The sequence below is a fragment of the Pithys albifrons genome, chromosome 5 (assembly GCF_047495875.1).
Source record: "Pithys albifrons albifrons isolate INPA30051 chromosome 5, PitAlb_v1, whole genome shotgun sequence".
Taxonomy (NCBI): domain Eukaryota; kingdom Metazoa; phylum Chordata; class Aves; order Passeriformes; family Thamnophilidae; genus Pithys; species Pithys albifrons.
Window position 1 is genome coordinate 30554953 of NC_092462.1, and position 26899 is coordinate 30581851.

At 39.7% G+C, this 26899-nt stretch overlaps 1 protein-coding gene across 2 annotated transcripts in view; it reads left to right on the forward strand.

Annotated features, from left to right (window-relative positions):
* Positions 1–1354: 1354 nt before the first annotated feature.
* TRIM2 (tripartite motif containing 2) overlaps positions 1355–26899 on the forward strand; it is a 116501-nt gene continuing 90956 nt past the window's right edge. The window contains exons 1-2 of one of the 2 annotated variants that reach the window (XM_071556112.1): positions 1355–1461; positions 4703–4836. The gene's annotated coding sequence lies outside the window, so the exon portion shown is untranslated. Of the gene's footprint in view, positions 1462–4702; positions 4837–26899 lie in introns of those variants that run through there. The other variant, XM_071556125.1, reaches the window with a different exon arrangement.

A 26899-nucleotide genomic window follows, 5' to 3' on the forward strand; every position in this document is an offset into this window, starting at 1 on the left:
TTTGTAAGCATGACAGCTGGTTTGTTGCAGTAATGCCATGGGTCAAACTCACTGATTATTAGTGTTTGCCTGGATTGACTCATTAGGCAGGATTTGGCCCTGTAAATCCTAAAGAAGAAGTGACTAAGTTTTATATGATATTTCAGTTGCAAGTTGTTGGAGTTGTTTTTTTGGGTTTTTTTGCTTTTTGGGACACTTTGGTAACTTAAAAAGCACTGATCAGAGGTTTTGAATTATCCTTGAAGAGCCTGGGAAAATCTATCAGTTACATTAAAATAAGAGAAGAGGGTCTCTTGGGTTTTGGGATGTATGTACTGATACTCTGCACTTGTATTCAGTCCAGAGCCTCCAAGTGCTCAATAACGGTAGAGTTAGTGTGCAATACCTGCTGCACTGGGAGAAGAATCCTGCTCCCACAGGAAAATGTAGTTATGGGAAGCTATTTTTTAATGCTGCCACAAAAGAGCAAAGCACTCTGTAAAGATCTGGTCTCCCCAGACTTGCAGCTCTAGCTCCAAGTAAGATAGAGGATAACAACTGCTCATGGATGTAAAAGGAGGAGGAGGAATAAGAGAAGAGGGATTATAGATCAAAGCTGTAACATTTTGCAAATGGTAATGTGAGAGCCTCCCTAGGTCATGGATCTTTTTCACTCAATTTGCCTTTTCTTCCTGACTGGCAGATAGGGTTCTCTGTGCATAATTCTGTTTCTCCCTTCTCCCCGCCAAGCCCCTGCTTCTCTTATGCCTCAAAACCCCTGTTGCAGGTCAGGGTGATGTGAGCTGGCTGCTTAGCTACTATACAGAATCAGGATAAAAAGGACCCTGCTTGAAGGGCTGAGAAGTGATTTGTGTGAATCTCACAAAATCCGGCCTCCAATTCAGTTGTTCTTCAGTGCTAATGGAAATAATTTCTTATTTACATGGACAGACTTGAAAAGACAGTTGCCCTTTGAAAAAAAGTAGGATTTGTCCCTAGGGCATTGTATATACACAGCTGCTAAGAAAAGCCATCCTGGGGTGTTCCTGAGTACTAGGCTGTCTGTGGATTCAGTTCATGCTGAGTTGTCTCCAATATCTCTGCCCTGTCTTGCATTGTGTTACAGCTTCAAAGCACTGAGCAACAACAAACATGAAAGGCTTTAGGGAACTAGTGAAATTCAGCAAAGTTCACTAAAAATGGAGTTAAAAAAAGTCTCTGGTAAAGCAAGTGATTAGATTAACAACCTAGACGTGTTTCTTCATTCTCTTTCTAGAGGCAAAACAAAGAAATTACATAGATCTTTATTCCAGAAAAAGTCACTCTCCACTGAGACTTCATCCCAAACTTTGCTGGTGACAGAAGGCAAGGAAAGGGGATTGATGAACCATCAGACAAATGTTTACAGAGCTGTTAAGATTTATGTGTGAAGACTGTTCAACCCTGAAGATGCAGTGTTTTCTGCGAGGAAGAAACTGGCAGGTCAGTGGGAGGTAACCTTCTCCATTTCTCTTCCTGTCAGTGTAAGATGGTTTCAGACCTAAGACTGAACTGCAAATTACCCAGCTGCAGTTCTTGGGTGGTACAGTACTTGGTGTGATAGACTAGGACGGGGTTTTTGTACGTGATTTTGGGGTTTTCTTGGTTACAAATAACATGTCCAAGTCTATGGCCAGACTGGTACAGGAAGATAAAATCACACGATTAATATATATGGCATGAGTCCTGGCATGGTTTAAGTATTGTGATGTTGATCAATTGCAGTGTTTGTGTTGGTTAATTTGATGCTTTGTGTCTGTGTGTTTGAGGTTCCTGGTAGCACTGCCAGGGACTCTGGTACCAATCTAAAGATACAAATAGTCAGCATGAATTTTGAAGTATCAGGCACTACAGCTAAGGGATGATTATGTCTTCCCTCTTCTGAAGGCACTAAAAGCCTTAAAGCAACAATTTATGGAGAGCCTTCAAATAAAAGGTGAAGAGTAAAAGGCTGTTTTACTTTCAGCAAGCATGGAGAAAAGGGCAAGAAGAGTGCTGTATTTTTAGGATACTAGAGAGAGACACAGTTAATAAGGTCTTAGTGTTTCAAATTAGTCTGGTGCTGAATATGTACCAGGTAAGTAAACAAAAAGATACTGTCTGTACTGGAGAAGAAAATTAAGCCAGTCTTTAAATTTAGTGAATTTCTAAGTAGTAGTTACATATCTAGTAAATCACTTTAATTTGTCACAGATAATGTTGTACTGAAGAAAATATAGTGAGGTAGTAATCAGGTTTGGAGGTTATAAACTTTGTGGGAAACCAGGCTATTAGGATAAATTTTTCAACTTGGCTTAACCTTGTTACCCTCTGAGGCTCTTGTCATTAGGCTGTGGTATGCCAGGCTTGTTCCACCTGAAATGTGCCCTGTTCCTGCACCTCCCGCTTCAAAAATATCCCATAGCTATTTTCTTGCAGACCATTCCCTTTTTTAGACAAAAGCAGGCTGGTGAAGTTGACTGAAAGTGGACGGAAAACTTCCTGATGTTATGTCATTATTGTAGTTTTTAATGACACATGACTGTCTTGAGACATTTTGTCGATTCTGTCCTGCCTTTGAAGGTTGCTAAGTTAAGCCACTATGTTAATTGAGTTCTGACACCTAGGTCAACTTGCAGGATTCATAAGTTATTAGAGGATGGGTCCAAATCTGCCTGAAAAGAGATTAATTTGAAGATGGAGTACAATATGGTATTGCACAGTGCAAGCCAAAGCAAGGTGGAGTGCAGAGAGTTAGGCAGGGCTCTCATGTCAGTAGTGAAACTGCCCACCGTGCAAGTGAGAGCACTTGCTGAGAAAGCAGCAGTATGCAAATGCTCATCTTTTTGCACACAATTTGCAACTTCTTACTCAAGTCTTTCCTAGGATATTCATTCAAAAGAAAAATAAGTTTGACCCAGGTTTGGAGAGATCCTAATCTTTAGCCTTTTTTCAATTGCTTGCAGGTAATGTTGCTATGCGGATCTCTTACAATGGCACACTGGTTGCTCACCTTGTGCAGCTAATGCTGTATGGACAACTCCACCGACTTTCAGGCCAACTTTGACTGTTCACTTAAGCCAGGAAATGGACTGCTGAATGGAGGGGGTTTTACTGTGTGAAGAGCAGTGGGTTGCATTTGAGTGTTAGTCACATGTCCTGTTAAATTTGAAGGCAGGAGTTGAAGAGGACAAATGTGGTAGAAGGCTCAGCAATGTTGTTTAGCTGCTATAAGATTCATACAGGAAAAGAGTTCTGGCTGTATGCATCAGGCTAAAGGCCTGGACCTTTTTTGACCTTTGTTACAGGCTGTGTTCCCCTCCTCACTCTCTGTTTCAGTCTCTCTGTTTTGTTTATTGCCACCTAACAAGTCTCACTTGTTATCTAATGCTGAATGCAGATTGTTTGAACCAAGATTTGCGTCTTGACTAGTTCTGTGGGGTACAAGGTATATAAAGTAATTTACAATTAAATTGACAATTCAAATAGAGAAGTCCTTCTGGCATGGAGACATAATGTATATGTTAATAACTCTTATTTCAAAAGCAGTGTTGTCTTACAGCTGTAACAGGGAATAGATGCCATTTCGTATACCTGAATATGAAAGAATTCTGAAAGTGAGACGTTATTCTACTTAAAAGGCTCAGTGCTATATGTGATAAAGTAGCTTCATGTGACAGCTAAGCGTTGCACACCTGGCCCTTCAGGGTGGAAACTTCTGCCTCTGATCCTTGTACTTGGTCACTGTGTTAAACCGCAAGTCTTTTTCTGGATGTACCATTGCAATGTGAAAATAGGTGCCTATAGGATGGGAATTTATGAAATACTTTGAATGAATGATTTTTTTCTGTTTCGATGGAGTGACTGGTTGGATTGTAAGCCTTTTGGAGCAGAGAATGTTTTCTTGTGTAGGAGGATCCAGAGTTCTTCAGGGCCCCATAATCCTGTTGAAGAGTAACCTACAACGTGTAACCCACAAGATGCGGTTTAGCTGCTTCTGTGGCAATGCCACACATGGAATTAGGATTTGGTGGTAGAGGGGAAGAAGCAGGGGAAGCACTGATGGCAAACTTTTTACATGTATGTATATGCTTTAGCTACAGATGATGTGATCAACAAGGGAAAAATGCATGAAAAAATATTTCCTCATCTTTGTCTATGAATATATATAACTGGATATATATAACACTGGATATATTGCTGCCTGCTTTTTTAAAATTCTCTGCAGTACTCTCTCCTCTGTGAACACACAGGATTATGCATTAAGACAGAATTAATCCCTCATTGTGAAACACATGGGCTCAGCATTTGCCATGGCTTTGCTTTAAGAAAGGGATGCAGACATTGTGGTCTCCATCAGAGAATGGCACATTCTTGGCAGAACTTTTTTTCACATGTTTCTACAGGTGAAACAGTTAATAAATCAATCCTGCATCATTACTGGATTAGCAATCACACCCTCAAATGCTAATAACTGTTCACTCTTTCTCCTGGAGATTACCTTTAAATCCTATCAAGGGACAAGATGCCTTTTGCCTTGCCTGGCATTAGCACCCCAGTGACCTACAGCCAAAGTCAATAGTCACTAAACTAGCTCTCTGTCACGGTGAAAGAACAGATCCACTGTTTCTTAAGATGATTTTAGTTTCTCCTGTCAGTGCCTCCACTTTTTATTTTTTTCTTTGTTCTATTTTTTCCACCTCAGCAACTCTGAAGCTGAACAGAAGGAAGTTTGCCACAATGAATCACTCAGGAGACTGTTGTGGGGTCACACAGGCTGGGGGAGTTTTGCAAAGCTGAAGACTGTGGAGGAGCTGGAACCAAGAAAATGAGGAGAAGGTAAGTGCTTAACAAGTTTTTCTTTCTTTCTTGTTAATAGACCTTATTTACCTCTTGTTTGCAGTGGAACGTGTTCTGTAAAACTGCGTGCTCCTCTTGGTCTGAAAGCAAAAAACAGCACTGGGGGCAGGTCATAATTGAGGAGAGACTTCATGATCTATGAGGTTTCCTTCTCTGCAGTTTCAAAGGAGAGATACTTCAAGTGACTAACTTTTGGACATACCAAACAGGATAACGCTTTTTTTGTTTGTTTGTTTTGAAATGCTCACCAATGAAATGGCTTAGCTCAGGAATGACTTCTACTTTGCCTTTTAAGGTACTTTGTTTTTATTTTCATGGTGTTTGGTTCATTATCACTGGGATTCATTTACAAAAGCACTGGATTTTTACATGCAGAAAACATACAAAAAATAAGATTACACTTAAGTGATGATGCATTTCATTTTTAAGGAAATTATATTTTTAAGATGTTTGGGTTTGAAACCTACAATATGTAGATACTAAAATATTTTGAATACTAATTTATATTCTTATAGTTTCATTATGTTTTATACTGCATGTAGGATTCATGTTAATATATCTGTTAAATATTTTTTGCATAGCCTTTCAGGTTTTTTTGCTAACCTGTTATTAGATTCAAAGGATGATCTGGAGATTTCAAATCTTCTTAGTATGCAGACAAAGATAACAGGATATAAACTGAAAGGTATAAAGAGTGTTTAAAGTTTATCTTGAACACGTACCCAATGATGCATGACTGTGCAAGTACCTTTTTCAAGTGCTTCCCAGAAAATACGCAACCACAGTGTGTTTGCAGAGCTATACCATCTGATATGATCAGTATGGTTACCTTTTGGAGCAAATGGTTAGATAAACGAATGGGCTGGCACGCAGAGCAGGGCTCCCTCTGTCTGACTCTTAAGGTGTCAGATTTTCATCCAGAACTGTTATTTCCTTGAATCACAGAAAGAATGAAGTCTTCACCAAAATTTTTGCTTGTAGCGTTTCTATTCTGCAAACAAAAATAGTGGATGGAGCCAGTGTGGGAAAGCAAAGATGAGTGCAACTGGACAAATAAGAGGGGTTAAGTGTTTGATCATTGAATTGAAAAGTCAGACAAAATAATTATTTGAGTGGAATGGAAAAACTATGCATAGTGAGAACAATAATGCAAAAACCCCAAAATCTGGGAACCACCCAAATTAAAACCAAACTTGGGTTTGAACCAAGTACTCCCTTAAATAAAGACCTAAATGGGCCAACTTGCTATTTAGTCTTCCACCCTCACCTAATACTTACTCCTCTGTGGACAGTCTCAGGTCATAGACTGCATTTAAAATTCAGATTACGGGATCATCTTTGTGAATGGAATATTTCACTGACTTTCAAACCACCTCTTTCCTTTCTGATTTTCAAACTGTTTGTTTCTGGCTGCTTAAAACTCTGCTTCATGGTATGCCTGTCTTTGACTGTTGTTCTCACAGCCCAGCAGACCATGCACAAAGTCCCTGCTACTGTCATGCCAAGCACAAAACATGATGGAGAAGCCAGAGGGTTCACATGTTGTTTCTGTAATGCTGGGTTACCTTCTTGCAGATTTGTATCACCTACTGCATGAAATTTCATTTGTTCTCTTTGGCTTTCATTCCCCTCAAATGGGGTAATACAATTTTCCTTGTTATCTAAAAAATGTTGAGGAAGTGTGTGAGTGTGAGTGCGAGTGTGAGGAAATATGACTATACAGCAGCTACTTGTGGAATGACATGAGTATTTTAGATGAAACATGATAAGGAAGATAGAAAGGTCTTAAGCTAATTTTCAGTCCTTTCCTAAAGCTATTAAAACCTATACTGTTCAAGGCCTTGGTATGTTAGTTTTTCTTCCCCAGAAGGTTAAACTTCTTGACTTATTTTAAAACAAAAGGGAAATGACACTTTTTTTCCCCCTAGCATACTATTGCCTTACAGTGGTCTTTTTAAAAAGAAAAAAATTAGATGTGCTGTGTAAACATTTACATCTTGGCTTTTGTTATTGCATGTAAACCTACAGTGATATAAGGAAAGGTCATTCAGAGAATAGTAGACTCTAAGCCTTGTGGCCACAGATGGTTTGTTTGGGGTTTTTTTAATCATCTTGAGCAAGTTCCTTTGTCAGTAAAATCTCTCAGGACTTAGACTGCCTCACACAGGAGGCATTGTAAGGATGAGTACATTAGGGACAGCGAGCAGCCTCAGGATTGCTCTGGTGTACCATGAGAGCACCTACAATAGTCACCCCTCTCCCTGCAGCAGGCCCTGCCCTGAGGAAGGTGGTTTCATATCTGGGATAGATAATGAGTAATATTTCAGCATTGAGAGTTGGTTCCCAGGCTAGTGTTCAGTGGGCCACAGGAAATCCTGTGTCCACAAGGCACCAAATTTGAAATGCTGAGCCATGTTGCCAAGCTGGTGAAAGTTGCAGTGCTTCCATCTTGGGACCTACAGCATGTACTCCAGTATTTTTCTTCATTGCCAATCCAGCCTCAGGACCCTAAAATCTTGAGCTGTGATTAGGTTTTAGAGGTGCTGCAGTAATACCAACAATACTGCTACCACTAACCAGCTTGATTTTAATAGCAGTCTTCTCTGCAAAACCCCGAACATGAGTTAATTATACAAGGCAGGGAAATGTGGAATTATTTTAATTAGACCAGGACAGCAGCCCTCAGTCCAGACAAACAGCTTTAAGCACAACTGTGCTGGAGAAAGTTCACTCTCTAGCTCATGAGAATGAAATGTTAAGATCACAGCCAGCTCCTGAACTGTCTTTTCAAAATTGCTTCTTCTACTGGATACTGTTGTCTGAAAAGCTGCTCTGCCTCTGCTTGATAGCATCTCTCTTTCCTATCCTGCTCAGCCAAGCTGAGACCAATAGCTCTCACCTCATGGTGACTCTGCCCTCTGCACCCACCCTGGCCTGGGAAATCAGAGTTTGTAAACCTTCTTTCATGGTCTTGAGATAATATCCCATCTATTGTGTGCTTGTATGCTGATTTGTTTGGATAAACATAGGTAGAGGAAAACATAGGTATACCTGTATTTAGGGTTGGTAGTTATAATTTATACATGGCACCTTCTAACTCTTGAAATTCTGTGGGACCAATGGATATCTTATGTTCAAATAATATTTGTAAGTCCTGTCTGCAGAAGCTGATTGTCCAGTTTTTCTCCTTCACTGGTAATGAGTACTGACCTCTTGATTCTGTTATGCCAAGTGAGAGACCTACTGGATTTTATACCTGCTATTCCCTCACCTACTTAGAAATTAGTCTGGATATAACTTCTGTCACACTGCCATAGCCAAGGAGTCTTCATGGGACTGAGGTTAGGCTTTTGAAACAATTAAAGTTTGTAGTCACTCAAGTTACATCAATCAGAATGGAAAATTTTAACAGCAGTTGTTCTAAAGATCAGTACAGGGTTAGTACTGATGCAAAGTTGGTATCCTCAACTTCTTAAGTATCCCAAGAGCAGGTTGTATCCACAGAGGTATCTCCTTGGTCTCAAACAGCTGTGAGACAGCAAGTCTTGGGCTTTGAGCCAGTTATCGCTAGTGATATCCTACTCCTTGAATGGATGGGAACTTTGAGGAGATGAGTACTGCCCAACTGTTCACAGCCTGTGGACACAAGAAACGATTTGTCAGTTTAATAGTGTTAGGAGCAAAGGAAGGTGATACAAGGCTGAAAAGGAAAATGACTGAAAGAAAAAAAAGAGATGGAACAGCTTGATAGCTGCATGGAGATGAGGACAGAAACAAACAATGTGGATGTATTCCTTATGAAATGGGATAGATGGGATTTAAAAAACCCTAGTAAAGTAATAGTGAGGGAATGTAACATTTGCTTCTATGCTCATATTTGCTACATACAAGCATGAGTCCCTGAGAGGAAAAAGAAAGCAAAAAAGAGAATATATAATGAAAAAGGTCTTGCTGATGTGACAGAAAAATGCCCCTGGAGGAGAAGAATGCAAAACTGTAAAGACTTGGGTATTATGACTAGCTTGAGGCAAAGCACAGGCCTGGCAACAAGGGAAATGAAACTCTTTGGAAAAAGGAAAAAGTAGGTTTTCAAATAGGATACAAACTACATATATGTAGAGTTAATTTTAAGTCTTCCTCTATTGAAAGTTTGGTTATTATTCTAAAATTCTTTTATTTTCCTGGATCAAAAAATCACTGAAAAGCATAAAGTACTGTAATTTTTTAAAAACTTTTTCCAGAATGTCTCCTGTTTTCATTACCACCACTGGATGGTACAGTGAATAATGCAGTGAGCCTGCCACCCAAGGACCTGAATTTTCACCAAGTCTAGCTTTCTTGGTTTGGGTGGGCCTGCAGTACAGAGGAAAGATGCCCCAGACAGTTTAAGGAAAGTTCAATGTAGTTATTGTTGCACTGTGGCTGAAGCAGCACAAGCCTCAGTGTCCCTTACACATGTCTGAGTAATGTTTGAGAGCTGAAACCTACACTGTTGTCATTGCTAATCTTTCATGTGTGCCTCAGTGGCAGTCAGGTGCAGGGCTGTAGCACAGGCGTGTCAGGATTGAACTTCAGATATGTGAGAATGATGTCAACATTTATAAAAATGCATTAAAGTAATAATTAAGAACATTTAATGTTCTGTGTACTTGTTCCTGCTTTTCTACCCACTGATACAGTTTTGTGTCTCTCTAGTCCTGGTTACTGCTAGGAAACTATATGCAGAAAGAAAACATGCCACATCAGCAGGGCTGGCTGTGGAGGGAAACCTGAGCTTCTGAAAGACTTAATTTACTTTAATTGGAATGCTAAATCTGGGCAGTCTAATTTTTGTTGGCAGGAACAAGAATACAGTAAGATGATCGTCTTATTCTCTGGCACAGTGAAGGTCATAAAAAGAATGTTTTTGGAAATGGCTTTCTCTGTGTCTATCTGAAGAATGACTTTTCTTTAGTGAAGGAGTTGCTTTATTCAGCTAAGTCTTTGTTGAGACGAAAGATTTATCTTCAGGTAGCTAAAACCTCTAGCATAATTGGTTCTAAAGAAATCTATTCAGAACAAGACTTGGAATATAACTTAATATTTTTTCAAGTGAAAGTGGTAAAACTCCAGTTTGGTAGTTCATGATTATAGTAAGTGGTGTTTCATGTTTTGCAAATAACTTTCTTAGAGTATTTTATCCTAATGCAGGCAAAATAAACCCTGCCAATTGTAACCCTGCCAATTGTACCCTTTCTAGTTCTGAAATATTACTGGAAATTTAGAAAGAGAGGAATAAAACGAAAGCAACTTTTTTTTCAGGTCTTTGGAAAATCTAATTACTATCTGTAAGGGTCATTGCTGCAAGTTCAACCAAGTAAAAGAAAATGTAACTTTGTTCCTATTTCTGACAAACCACATTTGTCATCCTTATAATAATACCCTTCTGTATTACTCTTGTTATATTTCTACATAACAGCTCCTTAATGCCAACTTACTACTTTGTATTGAGAAGTTTTCCACATATAAATTATTCTTGTTCCTTTTGTTGAACAAACAAGCCAAGTGGTACGACTTGTTTCATTTACTCATATTTACGCATGCTCTGAAGCAGAAGCATCTCTAAGAGATACCATTGCCTTTGTGTCATTAGTCTTAGAGACATAGGACTATGTGTTCAAACGTGTTGTTCAGAATATTTAACTAGAAGTGTTAATCTTCAGGCTCGTTTTCAGAAATGCAAAATGCCAGCTGTGGTGACAGGATTGTTCAGGAGAACACTACTACCTCTAATAGTCTTTTCAATAGCTTAACTCTGGACCAAAAATACTAAGGCAGTCGAAGAAGCCATTTTGGACAAAAAGAAAAAAGTAGTCTTATTTCTATAGCGCCTTAGTTGCCTTCAGTAGAGAAGTGCAGCCAATTTTTACCAGCCACCTTTGTAAACCCTTCTAAAATGAGTGAATGACAGTGTCTGAATAGGTGCTTTGTCTTTAGCCTGGTAGTAGCAAATGTTCATACTGTGAGGCTCCTGCTACTAAAAGCAGCTTTAACACAAAGCCAGCTTGGAAGGCAAGTAGCAGGAATCTGGACATTTGCAGTAGGCAAAACTGGAGATACCTAAAGACACAAACTGTGATCCCCCCCATCTATGAGGAATATGGGTACAGCCTCCAGATTGCATATGCACTGAAGATGGAAGAAAAACCTGTTTTTCAGTAGTTTTCCTGCAGGCCATTAACATGGCTCTGCTGCTGTTTTTCACCACCATTGCTATAAAAAGTAGTGGTTAGGGCTGGCAAGATAGAACCTTTGTAAATGTAATAACAGTTAAATTATTTCAATGCGATATTCTTGAAGACTGTGGTGGCTCTGTTATTTGCTAGTCTTTAATATTTGTACAATAGTGTAACAGTCATGGAGATGTTTGCAGATCCCCCCAAAATAGTCATGGAAATCCATTGTCTATTGGTTAGTATTGATTATTTTCCATGTAAGTTTCAGCCACCTACTCAGCAGAAAAAAGGCAGTGGTTGAAAAGCAAACACATAGCTCAGGCAACAGCTGGTATGTTCATGAGCAACCAGAATCTGCAAAATGGGCCACCAAACTATATGGCAAAAGCATTCAGGGGCAACATGTATTGCTTGACAGAGAAATATTTGTGAATGACTATAAATTGGGGAAGATCCAAATTGCTGTCAACTGGCAAATAGTGTTCAGCCAGCTCCAACCTTGGCAATTAAAATCTCAAAGAAGCTAAATTCCTGGAAGTGTAGAAAGTGTTCTGCCTGTAGGCACATACCTGACATCAAAGTAATGTCTCTTTTTAGTCAACCTTATAAAGACATGCTGAGAACATTCAGTCCAACCAACATCAGAAAATAAAGTCTCGTTTTCTGCCACTGTGCAACTCGTCCATTTGCAGACAAATGTCCAGCACTGTGAAGACTGGAAGATCAAAAGTAAACCTCATCATTACCTGAAGGAATCTGTGGGGGAAAACATTAAAGCTGCTTCAATATGGTTACAAGAAGATGTTTCATGTCAGTTTGATGTTGTTTCAGCAACGGGGTGTGACAAAATCACAGAATCATCAAGGTTGGAGGAGACCCTCAAGAACATCTAGTCCAACCATCAAAACAGCACCACCATAATCACCCCCAAATCATATCCACAAGTGCCATATCCAGATGCCTCTTGAAGAGTTCCAGAGAGGGTGACTCCACCACCTCCCTGGGCAACTGATTCCGATGCCTAACCACTCTTTCAGTGAAATCTTTTTTTCTGTTATCTAATCTGAACTTCCTTGGGCTCAACTCAAGGCTGTTTGCTCTTGTCCTTTCACTTGAGACATGGCAGAAGAGGTCAACCCTCACTACAACCTCCTTTCAGGTAGTTGTGGAGAGTGATGAGATCTCCCCTGAGACTCCTTTTCTCCAGACTAAACAACCCCAGCTCCCTCAGCTGCTCCTTGTATGACTTACTCTCTAAACCCTTCAGCTTAATTGCCCTTTTCTGGACAGGAAAATTATAAAAGCAAAAGGTTTTATAGTTCTTTTTCTTCCTGACAATGCAATTGCTGGCAAATTAATGGCCAAGTAGAGTATTGGGAAAAGGCATGTCATGTAGGAGGAAGTATTAGATGAAATCTCTAATAGGCCATGTTGGAGCTTTTCAGACATCTGAAATCAGGGGGCTGAGGTAACATGAAGGAAATTACACTGAGCCTAAATAGTGGGATGATTCTCAGCCTACTTATAAACAGCTTTATCCATAGGCACATGTAGGCATCCCTTTGTGCATTGAAGCCCTAATGCTTATATTCATTACCAAAGAGAAAACAATTTTCTATGATGTTATGCCTTTTGTAATTCATTCACTTTTTTGTACAGAGACTGGGAAGGTGACACAGATCTTGGGAGCTACAGTGCCTTTACCATACTGGATGTTCAGTACTGTGTAAGCACAGCATAAAAATCTGCATATCCCAGACAGGGCTTTTCTGTTTCTTCTTTGAATGTTTCATTGCTTGGCTAAGTTAATTGTACACAAGCACAGCATGATGTTCCTTAGCTGCTTCCTTTCAAGCTAAGGGAAAACACTTGATAAAAGACAAAAGACTGATTTGCAGCAGATCTGTCAAAGCAAATCCCATTTTAATTGGAAAATGTGGAGGCATTTACTCTTATTTAGCCATCTTGCCTGCCAAATTTGTGCCTTCTACCTCCAGCCATTTCAGCACAACTCTCTTTTACATTCTTTGTGTGTGTATGTTTAGAAATGTAAAAATTTGTGTTTATTTTTCATATTGCAGAGTTACTGAACTGGTTTTGCTTACATTTGATATTTGTCTTTTTGCAGACTAACTGGAAATTACCAGGTTGAAATGTGTGTTTCAAAGATCTTCATAACTGATACTGTAGAGTTATCAGGAGATAGGGAGAGATGAAAGGAACTTTCAACAGAATATTTATTCATTTTACTTCTTACCTGTGAATATTAGTTACCTACAAGGAGGACCCCATAAGGACTCTATGCTAGCTTTTTGGACATCCAGACTGATGTCCCAGTATAGTATTCTGTCAGTAACTTCCAGGGGATCACTTGTCTGTTTGCTGAAAGCTACCTTAGCCTCACCTGTGCTGACTTCAAACCTAGATCTGTGAAACTATCCATTTAAAAATGAAATATATTCACACCTCAGTAAGACCAACACATTTTGCAAGTCTGTTTTGGAGTGCAATCACATGAGTTGTTGGATTGTGCAGGGCATAAACTTTTGTGAAGAGGCTGTGGCTGTGAGGAGCAGAGTTGGCAACCTGTGACAGTGGGTATTCTGTTGAAGCAACAATAGCAAGGAACAACAGCCTGAAAATATAGATTCCCTTTAGAGTTAAAGGGCAGTATTCTTGCCATTTCTGCAGAGTCCTTGGAGTATTTTCTCCTATTACAGTGTAGGAGATAGTCCCTGTCTTAGGTAATTCCAAATTCCAGTTTAGCTAGAAGTATGTTTTACATGTCCTGCATGTCATGAAGGAGTTGAACAGGTTGTACCTAAATTTGGAAGAAAGGATGCATAAATAGATGTGGTTTATTCTTATAGCATCTGATTCAAAGACCTTTTAAATATAGTAGAAAGTTACAATGGACTTCAGTGAACACTGAGTGAAGTGAAACCAGTAAGTCCTGTTCAACCATACAGGCACTGAAAGACTGTAATCAAGTGGATAGAAGCACTTTTGGAAAGGAAACCAATCATCATATGGCTCAGCCTGGTTCCTTATCCTAGGTCCCTCATCAGCATGACTTTCATCTCTGCCTTGCTTTGCAATAGCCTGAAGCATCATAAAATCCCTTGACCCCATGCCCTTTGTTGCATATAAGCGTATTCTCTGACAAACTGCCTGGAACAGACAGACTTCAGCTAGCATTGAAGTCTATGTAAATAAAAATGTTTTGAGGTTCTTTTGTTGCTGTTGTTCCTATTTTGTGTGGGAGGATGGTATGTTTTGTTGATTTAAGATGTTTCTGGAATTTTAGAGACTTTTTAGTGGTGCGTTTGGTGTTTGAAAGCAGCTGGATGCTTTTATCTCTAAACTTGCCAAATGGAATTTATTCTACAAACCCTTTGGCATTTTCCAGAATGTGTGCCAATGCTCATTTTTTTTAATAACTGTAGATTTTTTTCCTGGTACTGTCTGTCATCTTCTCATCCAGGTTTTTTTGGTATAGAATAAAAGCTTGAAAACATATGCATAAGTGGGCACATTTCAAAAAGAAGTCTGAGTTTTTAAAGAAAAATGGGATGAGACACAGAGGCATATCAGAACACAGAGCTGCCGGGCATTTGGGATCAAATGTAGATCATCAGTTTCATGCTGTGGCGTGTAGAGAAATCTTGGAATTCACTTGTAGTGAGTAACTGAGTACATGGAAATTGTTTCTTTGAAAATGAAAAATCACGAAATATTGCTGTCCATGCAGTGAACATTGCCATTTTGTGGATCAGTTTTCTATGCAAATGGTTTTTATTTTGTTTGGATTGGTCCTTTCAGTAGAGGTGTAATTCAGAGTTCCCAGTGAAATAGGAAGGAATCCACATTCTGAGCATTGGGAACGTCACCACAAATATTTCTGTTGAGTACTGTAAATGGAAAGTCCAAAATTGTTAAAGAAGATACCTCTAATCAAACATGAGGCAGAGTACATAGCTACAACTCATAAACCTTATAATACATCACCTTAGAAACCTTTGTTCTTCCATTTGTCTGGACATTTGTGTTGTATTGATAATCCTAGGAAAGAGCAGTGAGAATAAGCAAGGTAATAATGCACCTAAAGAGGCAAAACTTTTGCCTGCATTGCAGTCTTGTCATACACTAGACTTGTGATTGATGAGTTCTTTTTCAGAACAAGAGGTATCTCTTGTCATTTCTGAGCAAAAAGCAGCAACATTCAATACCAGGGGATGTTCAAACCATTTCTGATGCAGTTTAGGAATATACATGTGCATATCAAGTTTATGCTCAGTGCTGCCTGGCCCATATGGAGCGCTCTGTTATGCAACATTGAAGAGGTCTGGGTGATAACCATGGTCCTGGCATTCTCCATCTAGGTCTATTGCTTGCTGGGATATCTCCAGCCAATTCTAATCAATAGGGATGTCATTTCCTCCCCACTGACTCTGGACTGCCAGCTTCCCAGCAGGCAGAGCTTAGAAAAAAGGAAATCCTCATCACTTTTTCGTTATTCTGTGTTGTTATGGTGGGGTCTGGACACTTGAAAATGGGTCCAGTAGTCTGGTCCAAATGATCATCCACACTCGTCAAAGCAGAATGTTTTATTTATTGCCAGCTAACCTAAAATCTCTAATAAGATAAAAGTGGAAGCATAATATAATTACATAAGCCAAATGTAGACAAAATATAGGCAAATCTTGATACCTACCTGTGTTTTAGCTCATCTTCAGCTAGCAAACACTCAGAATATTTTGATGCTTTATGGCTGGGATCCCGTTCTTGGAAAAGGCCTACTACTTTGGGTTTAAATGTCACTTTAAAATCCCCTATGTTTATGGGTTACTTGTATTTGATAAACCAGCCAAACTTTTCTTGGAATTCTGTACAGATTCAAGCATTTCCTCTCTTTCCCTTCCTGTTTCCACTTTCTTAGGGCTCGGTTTAAATATTCTCATAGAGTACAAGTAACAGTTCACCTTGCTGTAGAAATGCTGATGTGTTTCAGGTGTTAGCTAGACAGCTAGATGTTAGTTGTATATGCAGATTCTTCACTGTTTCCTTCACTGGACTACAAACAAATCATTATCCTCTTGTGAGATAAGCATTCTTTTATCTGACTGATGCACAAATCACAGTATGTAGCTTTTCACAAAGCCATAACCTTAAACCAACCTGATACCAACCTGATACAGGATACAGGCATGTAGAAGAAATCAGAAGTTAGTACATTACCAGTTCTTGAGGGTCATCATGCCAATAACAAGCCTCTTTGGTGAGAGAGTGGATTTGAGATTAAAGGTTCCCAGGCCTTGAGACATCCAAGTCATTTTCTGAATCAACAGACAAAAAGGGATGGAAGGGATTTACCACTGTGATCAACTTTTTAGGTACTGTGTACAACTACAGAACCATTATTGCCAGTGATGGAAAAACTGGTTTTCATGCCTCATTTATACATACTTAGGATGAAATTAGATTCTACATAATTTAAGGAAGTCTCAGGCAGGAGTGCTTTCAATGCTGCTGAGGAATAGGGAATATACAAAGGTTATTTTGCTAAAAGGTTTTGATTTTTTTGAATTATTCAACAGGGAAGCATTCTCTCCATCCAGCAGGCATAAATAGTAAGTCTGTGTCCTGGTTTTCCAGTGTGAAGGAGTTAGGTGCTGTGGTATAGGATGGTTTGTTACAGAGAGGGTGCAGATTGAAGGTCAGAATAAAAGGTGACTGTGAAGACTCTTGAACACTACTTTGTAATAGCTGAACTTAATAATGTTACATGTGAGAACAAAAAGATTTCTTTGAATTAATAGCTGTTCTCTATTCTTTCTTACTGTATGTAATTCCAGCTACACCCAAAAGAGTGATTATTAGTGGAACTATGCTAATGGGAGAAGAAAATGAAAAACAAAACCTATCTTGACTTTTTAGCCTGTATAGGTGTATGTACTGGTTTTTTGCATATGTAAATGCATATGTAATTGATTGAGAGCTGTTTAAAAATTGTGTACAGCACAGCATAAATGATAGAGAATCTTATAAAAAACTTGGATAAAATTAGTGTTTATTGCAACCTTCTTGTTTGCAATGGAAAAAAAATATTTTCTCCTTTGCTCTTCTTCAGACCATAGACCCACTTCTTAAATACTATGTATGAAAGCCCAACTCCTCTGAGGTCTGTAGCAAATATCCCATTGACTTCACTGAAACCAAGCTTTTCCCTAAATTTATAAAGTGGCTAAGCACTAAGAAACCATACATGCCATAATGAACACAAAAATGCCAGTGGTTTCTTTTCAGGGATTGGCAAAAATGCTGTTGCTAGATCTCGGGGTATTAAACCAGTGTTTATGTTGTCAGATATCCAGCACAACCGTTGTTGCTATGCAGAGGAATTTTATTAAACATTCCCAAAGCTGTTCTTAATGTCAAATGGAAAGTGTACCTTTTTACACATTAGTTTGGGGTTCAAACATATTTGCCTATTCACAGTATCTTGTAATTTACCTTTTATGAATACATGAGATTAATCTGCAATTGCCTAAAAAATGTCAGCTTGGTTTCAAATACCTCATATTTTTTGTAAATCTAAGATAACCAACCTCTGTTGATCTGTTATGGCCATCTCTAAAATGTTTCTCATTTGTTTCAGAAGAACTTTATCTAGGCATAGAAGTGTAAGAGTTCTTGGTTCTAAGACTTTCAGTGAGGACTGTTAACTAATTCTGGTTATAAGGTATGAAACCTCTCTAGGATCTGAGATAATTTTGTATAGATTACTGTACATTTCAGAAAGTGCTCCTGTCCATCACTTCTGAATTGATGTAAATATAAACTGTTCAATGAAAACCAAAGAGTCTGTATTTAATACCAACTTCAGTCAGTACTGATCTGCCCAAGAACTAAGCACCATTATAGTCACAGACTGGAAATGCCAAAGGAAACATGGAGCTGTCATAGTGGAGCTGCTTCCAAACAGTTTGATAGGACATGAGAAATAGATGTCGATGCACTGTAGCTGACACATTTAAGACTGTTAATGTTTTTTTCTCTTGGGTATACCTTGATTGCCCGAAGTTACAGGCCTTCTAAGGTTATTTTCAAACCAAATTGCTTTTTGTAAAGGACTTAGCTCACAGACTATTTTGTTCATCTTGTGTCTCCACATTTAAATGTATTTATATGTTTCAATCACTGGATTAGAGATTACTTCCTGCAGTGACTAAATGTAGAAGGGAGGCTCCCTAAAGATGTAGTTCTCCTTACAGTCAAAAGATGGTAGTACAATTTCTATTCCAAGCGGCCCTGCAACACAGAGCAATAGCTGTGCATCCATTCATCCATTTTGCCGGAAGGGATGCAGCAAGAAGAGAAGGGCGAGGCCCCGTAGCTGAAATCACAACAGCCAGTTGTTTGTCAGGCAGTGGTTATGACCATGACCTTCTCTGATGGCCAGGTCTAATTGACTAGCAGAGCCATCAGGCCACTTGGTGCCAGAATGGACATCTGGCGTGAAGAGCTTACTGAAAGGCTTAGGGAGTTGAGAGAGCATGAAATGAAAATGTCCTTCTCATCATCTCTGATGTCTTTATAAGTCACTAAAATCAACAATTGATGTAATTAAAGTAGCAAGTTTAATTAGACTTAACTATTGATTAGTATAATGTTAATCTCAAAGTATTTTATAGTGAGGTGCAGATAGTTCATAGCAAGTAAAGGGTGCTTCTGTGTGAAATAGTACTGAGTTTCCTTAATTTAAAAAGGAGAAAAGTTGCCATGCACTAACTGCTCAGAGATCTAAGACAGGCTGTTCCCTGCAAAATGTGTGCTCTTCCCATCACATATTATTTTCTAGGAATTCTAAACAAATAAGATGCTGATGCTAAAGAAAATTAACTATTTACCTGGAGTTTTTTCACTAATCAACAATGGGATTTCAATCCCATTTTTTTCTGTAATGAATCCTCTTAGAGCAGTTGTTTGCTTGGGCATACTGCTGATTGCAGCAGAATCTGGAAAACTTATTTTACACAAGGGATACATGATGTTCTTCAGCCAAGCAGGATCAGTAAGGACCTAATATTCCCGGCATAGATATTTAGATGTATATGGGGCTCTATGTGACCAGAGAAAACAGGAAGGTGGCTGCATAAAGCGTGTGCAGAATTATGAGAGAACATTTGTATCCATGAATAACATAGTGAGTATCTCTGTACAGATGAAATGCTACTGTGTATCTGCTTAGAAATAAGACTAATAATTTGAGACAAGCGCTCTGCTTTTAGATGTGTAGTAACTGCTTCCAGAATTCCAGTTCTGCACTGCAGTGCCTGTAAAAACAGGTTAAGCTTAGGCACTAAGTCAAGCACAGGCTCAGCAGAGAAGTAGCCAAAACAAAACAGTAAGTACAGGAGTTTTTCCAAATTTTCTGACTTTCAGGCTCCAAGGTGTGGTTGAAAGCCACACATTATCACATTTTTCTAGGAAGGACTCCCTCATGGATGTCATCTACTGCAGCAGGACTGCGTGTGGGAAAATTTTTGTAGGAGCAGACCGACACATTTGGTTCCCTTCCACCAAGCCAGAACCTGTTCACCTCTAGAAATCAAGGAAGCTCTGTGCATGAAAAAAGACTAATGCAAAACCTGGAAAAAAGATACTGCTAATGTACATCCTTGCAGCTTTTTCTTCCCTCTTCCAGTGATCTTTGTCTTAATTTACAGTGGTTTCTGCACAATTCTAGTCATCTCTGGGAATTTATTTTTTCAGGCATGGCTTAGTGTGTGGTTCCTAAATTATAAGTAATCCACTCAAATAATTGATGTGGACTGGAGTGCTGGAAAAGATTGCTGACAAGTGTTTTGAATGTATGCTTTCATGATTTCCAGTTCACTTGGAACCCCCACATGCCCAGAAAGTTACTCAATTCTTTCTGAATTAGAGGTAAAGCCATAAACAGGTCTAACTAGCTGAATGCGTCAGTCACACTGGAATATAATTCTCTTGGTAGATAATTTTGGTTTGTGTGTGTTTTAACTTGTTTCCTTGTATTTAACAAGTATAAAGACATTCCAAGTAAGTAGTGCTGTAGAAAACTCCCTCTGGATGTTCCTGGAGTCTGGAGACATCTGTTTCAGTTCAGAACTTTGAGGGCACAAATGGTGTCAGAGCAGGCGACAAAATGTCTCCATGCTGACTTGATGACTCAGGAGAGCTAAAGGTAATTATTTTTTGTTCTTTTTTGGGCTCCATGTCTAAAAGGGCTAAGTGGAGAAATTGTGAATGCTGAATGCTGGTTATGGTGATGATGTCAAAGTACTACAATGCAGAAAGAATAGGAAACATAGACAAGTCAAAGAGCAGAATGTGCCACACATCAGCTGTTCATTTGTTTCCAAATAAACCTTTATAGGTACCTCTTCCCCTGTATGTGCCAACACCTCAGTTTCCCCTATTGTCTCTTACCTGTTGTCCTGTAGTAACTGTAAGCAAATAAAACAATTTTATTTAATAATAAAGGCAGGGTAGACCACTTCAAACAGGACACTGCATGTACTGTGTTCAAGAGGTTTCTGTTAGACATATTGGGATTAAAATGTGTCCAGATGTGGTTGAAATACCAGATGGCTGTTAAAAGCAGAACCTGCAGCTTTGAAGAACAGGTTTTCCGCATGACTAAATCCACGAGACAGCTAAGAAGCTCAGCTACAGTACTCTCTGGTCATGTGATACATTCAACAGCATTTTTCTCTCTTCCAAAATTATGTCAATAGATACAATCCAGGTCTTAGCAGAGAAATATGGTAATTCAGATAATTTTCTGACTGAATTAGAAACCTCCTGTTCTATGGAAGCTTGCAGAATTGTTTCCACTTTTCAATTATAATGTTAGTGATTGTGTATCTGAATTTCCTGCCTTTTTGGATAAGGCAGTGAGGAACAGATGAGGCTACCACCTTTCATTTCAGTGGGCTGAGGGCAACTCTAAGAGGTTCAATAAGGCAAAGTGATGAGTCATACACTTCAGTCTCAACAAGCCCATGCATCACCACAGGCTGGGGAAAAAGTGGCTGCAATGTGGCTCAGCAGAAAAGAATCTGGTGGTGCTGGTTGACATCCAGCAGTGGATGGCATGAGCCAGCAGTGTGCCCAGGTGGCCAGGAAGGCCAATGGCATTCTGTATCAGCAATAGTGTGGCCAGCAGGACCAGGGCAGTGATTGTCCCTCTGTACTGGGCATTGGTAAGGCCACACTTCAAGTGCTGCATCCAGTTTCGGTTCCCTCCTTACAAGAAAGACATTGAGATGCTGGAGCATGTGCAGAGAACGGCAATGGACCTGGTGAAGGGTCTGAAGCACAAGTGTTACAAGAAGAGGCTGTGGGAGCTGAAGTTGCCTGGAGGAAAGGAGGCTCAGGGAAGACCTTACAACTCTCTGTAACTGCCTGAAAGGAGGCTGTGGTGAGGTGGAGGTCAGTCTCTTCTCTCAGACAACCAGTGACAGGATGGGAGGAAACAGCCGTAGGTTGTACAATTGGAGACTAGGTTGGGTATTAGGAAAAATTTCTTTACTGAAAGAGTGTTTAAGCATTGGAACAAGCTGCCCAGGGAAGTGGTAGAGTCACTATCTCTGGAAGTGTTTAAAAATGAGTAGATGTGGCACTTAGTGCTGTGGTCTAGTGGGTATGGTGGTTATTTGATCAAAGATTGGACTTGAGATCTTGGAAGTCTTTTCCAATCTTAATGATTCTGTGATTTGTGAATTGCTAGAACTCTTCAATTTTAGATGATCAGTGACAAATTTTACTCTTCTGTCTATCCTTTTCTTAATGCAGCCTCCTGTGCTGTAGCTGTATAGACCCAGTGAAGCTTCTTTCTGCTCTGTCTATTCTTGACCTACAAAGCAGATCAAAATTGTTATATAATGTGCTTCTTTTGATGTTAAGTGGCAATTTTCCAAGTAGGATCAACTTATTTGGTCTGGTGATGTAAAAGAAAATCTGAAAGCATTTTTAGTATTATGGATTAAAAAGGGAAATGCTATCATGTTATCATGCAATCTTTGTGATTAGATACCTTAAGACCCACCACCCTTGTAGAGCAAGGAGAAACATCAGGTTGCAAGTAAATAGTAGAACTAGGAGACTATTTTAGATTCAAGACAACCTTGACATGAGCACAGACAACTCAGATGGTTCTTGACATTTTGGTATAATAATGTTTGTTTGGTTAAATTTGGGACCATTCTGAAATATTTCTTGGAAAAAACAATCTTAAATGATGAGAACTATGGACTTTGTGTCAGAAAAAAAGGCAAGACATACTGACTGAAGGAACTGTTGAATTCCTGTGTTGGCCTTTTGCAGGTTTGTTAATTAATTCCTTCTCTACATCCCTCAGCCCTCTTTGAAATAGGCAGACTTTTATTTAGCTAGTCAAAAGGTTTATTTGAGGTGAAGCACCTTGTTTAGAAGTGGTGCTTTGCATCTTAGGTTGTCGTAACATATAATTTCACAGAGTAGTCTATGTTCCACTCTCCAGGCAGTTGAACATCATCTCTGCTTCTCACCCTAGGGAGTGACTAGTTCATTGGCCATGTCATGCAATCATATCACAAAATCCTTGGGGACTGTCAATGTTTAATCTGCCCTTAATGAAGCCTGCCAGATCAGCTTACGCTATTTGTCACTATTTTCTGGCCTGCCTGCCAGAGCCTTGGCAATGATTTTCCTTCTAAAACAAGGAAAGAAATAGGCAGACCTGCAGTTGTGAACATTAACTAAAACTGAAATCCTTGGCAAACCCAAGCAGACATCCACCTTTGATCTATTTCCTGTGTGTTCTAGGCTAGGTGAAATCAGTTTAATTTTAATCCCTATAATGACTATTTTCTTGGCTGAACTCAGGCAGGATCCATGTGTGGACTGAGGCCAGATGTGGGGCCTGCCTACTCTCTGGGATAGGCAAGAGTTCAGGAACCTTCAATCTGGAAAAATCACAATGGAGTGCACAGATCTATGGCTTGTTAGTGACCATGCACTGAGCTAGATTGTGCATTTCTGCACTGAACTGCCCAGCAGTTCTGGTTTATGAGTCAGTATGCAGATCCCTGCCAGCTCAGGTGGCCCTGCTCCTGCATTAGATGTGGCTTTAAATACCTAATGGCCACCTTAAATACCTCAGGCAGGAATGTCAGCCTTCAAAACCTGCCACTTAACCCAAGTGTCTGGAGATGCTAAGCAGCAGAAAAAGCTGAACAGCTGGGCATCTCTCTCATACCTTGGCATGTCAGAATCATCACAGAAGACACTCTGTGCCTGTGCTCTCTGAAGCGGTTAATCTGGCAGAGCTCAGAAAGCACCTGTTGAGCCCCAGCAAAGTAACTCCTGTCATCATCAGGGGCACAGAAACCTTATTCTATGCCTAATGAACAGCCAATTACTGCAGCAGACACTGGATTTTGAAGGTTAGTGCCTTAAACAACAGCCTGACTACAGGCAATGCAGTGGTCTTTGTTCTCTCCCTCTCTCCCTTTTGTTTTTTATTAATATCAGGAGGACTTACGAAGATTCCTACCTTAGAATAACCTAAAAAGGTATGATTAAATAAGGGAATGTTGGTTAAGCTTTTATTTGGCTGCTAGTGGATTTGACCCCAAATCTGTCATCTCTTGAGTACTGTCATTGGCTCTCATCCTCAGTCAGATTTTTTAAGACAGGGAATTTAACTCAAGAATGAGTATGTATGAATCCCAGCTGGAGACGAGCATTATCCTTTGGTCCAGATGAGGATACCAAGTTCATCCAGAGAGTTTAAGATCTTAGCATTTACAGTAGATAAGCTGGGCAGCTCTGTGCTCATGTGCTGGCTTTTGTGGGTGTCATTCCTGTGGATTGCTTAAGTACAGAACTCTTGGCAGCAGGATCTGCAGACTGCAAGGCACCTTGTGGTTAGGAGCGGACACCCCTGCCTGTGCCTCTTTGTGAATCTGTCTCTCCCTTTATTTACTAAGCTTTCTTTTCCTCATCCAAAGCATGTCAGTTCGAGTAGACAGGAAGTAGGACTTATTTTCTATAATAGGACCGTGAGAGAAAAGAGACTGCAGTACCAAAAGCAATATCAATCTGATGAGCAGTCAGTACCCTAAAACAAGTAGCCTGTCTATGTAAAAGCCTAGTGTGGAGTTAAGTGAAGTGGCGTGTTGACTAGAGAGTTCTTTTGGAATGTGATGCAGTGTTGTACAAAGGGTTTCTATTGACACTTCTATCTCTGAGTAAAGCAATAGGTAATATTGTGTTGCTAATATATTTTTTCATAGACCTGATATAATGACGTGGGGAAAGGTGGAAAACATAGTAAATACTGATGGAATGGGTGGAGAACATTTTAAATAACCACTGAAAGTCTGTCTTTCTCAGCTGTTTGGTAGGCTGTAGGGCTGCTCCCATGTTCCGTGATGTGTGCCAAACAATGTGCAGGTCATAACATCTCAATTACATTTTTTTCTGTATCTATTCACCGAGAGGCCATTGTTGCAGATCTTGGACTGTCAAGAGAAGCTTGGACTCCTAGAGTGAGCTAAGTCCTTGCTGGAAGGAAACTAACAGCATGTTCACAGGTTACAGCTGCATCTCTGTGTCCCTGAGTCCTGCTGTGAATGCAAATCTTTCTTTTGTTAGTCCTAACTGCCTTCTCAGCAGTGTCTCAGCCAGGTCTCTTTCAGCATGATCGGAGTTTGGGGTAAGAAATGTAAGTGCTGGATGTTAACTTACTGGAAGCACACTGGTACTGGTGAAATGCCCACTCCTGAGGCTGGTGCTCAGACACCCTGTCCTTTGCTTGAGGAAGCCACAACTGTTTATGATTTGGAAGTACACAGAATGTCTACACAGCTAAATGGAGAGGGATTCAAGCTGATGCTGCTTTCACTCTGAGCTGGCTAGATGTTACTTAGCTCGGCCCAGAAGTCATGTAATATGTTGGCTTTTGCTGTGCTAGGCTTTTCTGTATTGGGAGACTTGGCACAGCTATGAAAAGTTTTTGAACCTTCTCATTTCACGTCAGATGTTTGGGTTTTTATAAAAAAAAAGCTATTAGCTTCATTGCTTTATGTTGTTATAATATTAATTTCTCAATTTGTCCCTGTTGCTGTCTTTGTGCAATGTACTCTTTGAAGTTGAAGGTTTTACATAGCAGAATGTCAGAACTACATGAGTTTAAGTGACAGCTTAGCTTTTTCTAATCTGCTTAAGAAATCTTTTCATTTTTTTTGCTTTTCTTTTTGAGTATATTGACTTTCCTAAGGCAGCTAATTACGTTTCACTAGACATTGTCTAATTATTGTGCAATTTTCTTTGTAAGATTAATTCATAAGTGGATGTAGATGGTTTGTTGAAAATATTTTCCTTTTTTCTTTTTTTCTTTTTTTTTTTTAATTTTAGAAGGCGAAATATTGATTGTAACACACTATGGTTGTAGGTCCTCTGGATAGAATATGAGCACCCTGGGGTTGAAAAGTCAATGTTAGAGGTGCTTGACTCCTGTGTAATATTTGTCTAGGAATGTGATATTTAATAAATCATACAAGTTTCAGTCATGTAAGTTTTAGACTATCCTGCTGATGCTGAACTTCCTCAAACCCAATGGAAGTTAACACCATGCATAAAATCTCCTTTGTTTTTCTGTGTAAAAGAGAAAGAATGTTATTGCTTTCACATCTTCATACAACACTTGATTCTCATGAAAAGGTGTGATTTTCAGAGTAAACGTCCTGTATACATCAACTTGAATATTCAATGCAATTTATGAAGCAGTTTTCTGCTTTAATTTAAAAGTGCAGGGAAACCTCTTTGAGGGATATTGTGTTAGAGAATGTCCCATGACTTGTGTCAACAGTAAGTTTTTTGTGAAACCCTGCTCTCGAACACTTGGAAAAGCCAGATCCCAAACAACACTTCATGCTCAGGCAGCATGAGTTTCCTGTGTTAGAGTGTCTCCACTACACAAGAAAAAAAGATAAATGCTGTGGGGTTTGAAGTAATTCTTCATGGCTGCTGTGTCCCACCTGCAGAGCCCGTTTGCATGGGGCAGTGTAGGAGGACATTGCTTAAGTTTTGGGAAAATGTTCTGTAGGCTGAGTGCTCTCTGTTGTTCATCTTCTGAGCAGGAGAATGCTGTGGGGTTTGAAGTAATTCTTCATGGCTGCTGTGTCCCACCTGCAGAGCCCGTTTGCATGGGGCAGTGTAGGAGGACATTGCTTAAGTTTTGGGAAAATGTTCTGTAGGCTGAGTGCTCTCTGTTGTTCATCTTCTGAGCAGGAGTAGAGAAGAAAAACAGTCCGCGTGTATAACAATGTGGTTCATGTTAATAAGAGTTGCTAGGTTGACAGGTCAGGAGAGGTATCGAACCACGGAGTCACAACACAGATATCTCAGAAGTAGGGTTGTAGTAAAGTTTCCCCAACACTTTTGTTCAAACTGAAATCACCAGTTTTGTGTAAACAGGTAGCTTTGCCTTCTTAACAATTTGACTTTTGATTTGTATTATCACTAAAAGGGTTATCTGTAAGGGTGGCTGCAGATGGGGGAGAGAAGGGAGACATCTACCTATCTGTTACAGAGGGGTCACAAAACATCTGTGACATGATGTCTTTCTTAACCCGGTCAGGTGACTTAGAAGGCAAAGCTCCTTCACCTTGCCCAGCCCCATTACTGGGGCCCTTGCATTTCCATGTGCCCAATGCAGTCTGACAGACCTGCCCAGCCCACCATGGCTGTGGGCAGGTTTGTCTCCTCTGAGCTGAAAGTCACATAAACAGCAGTGT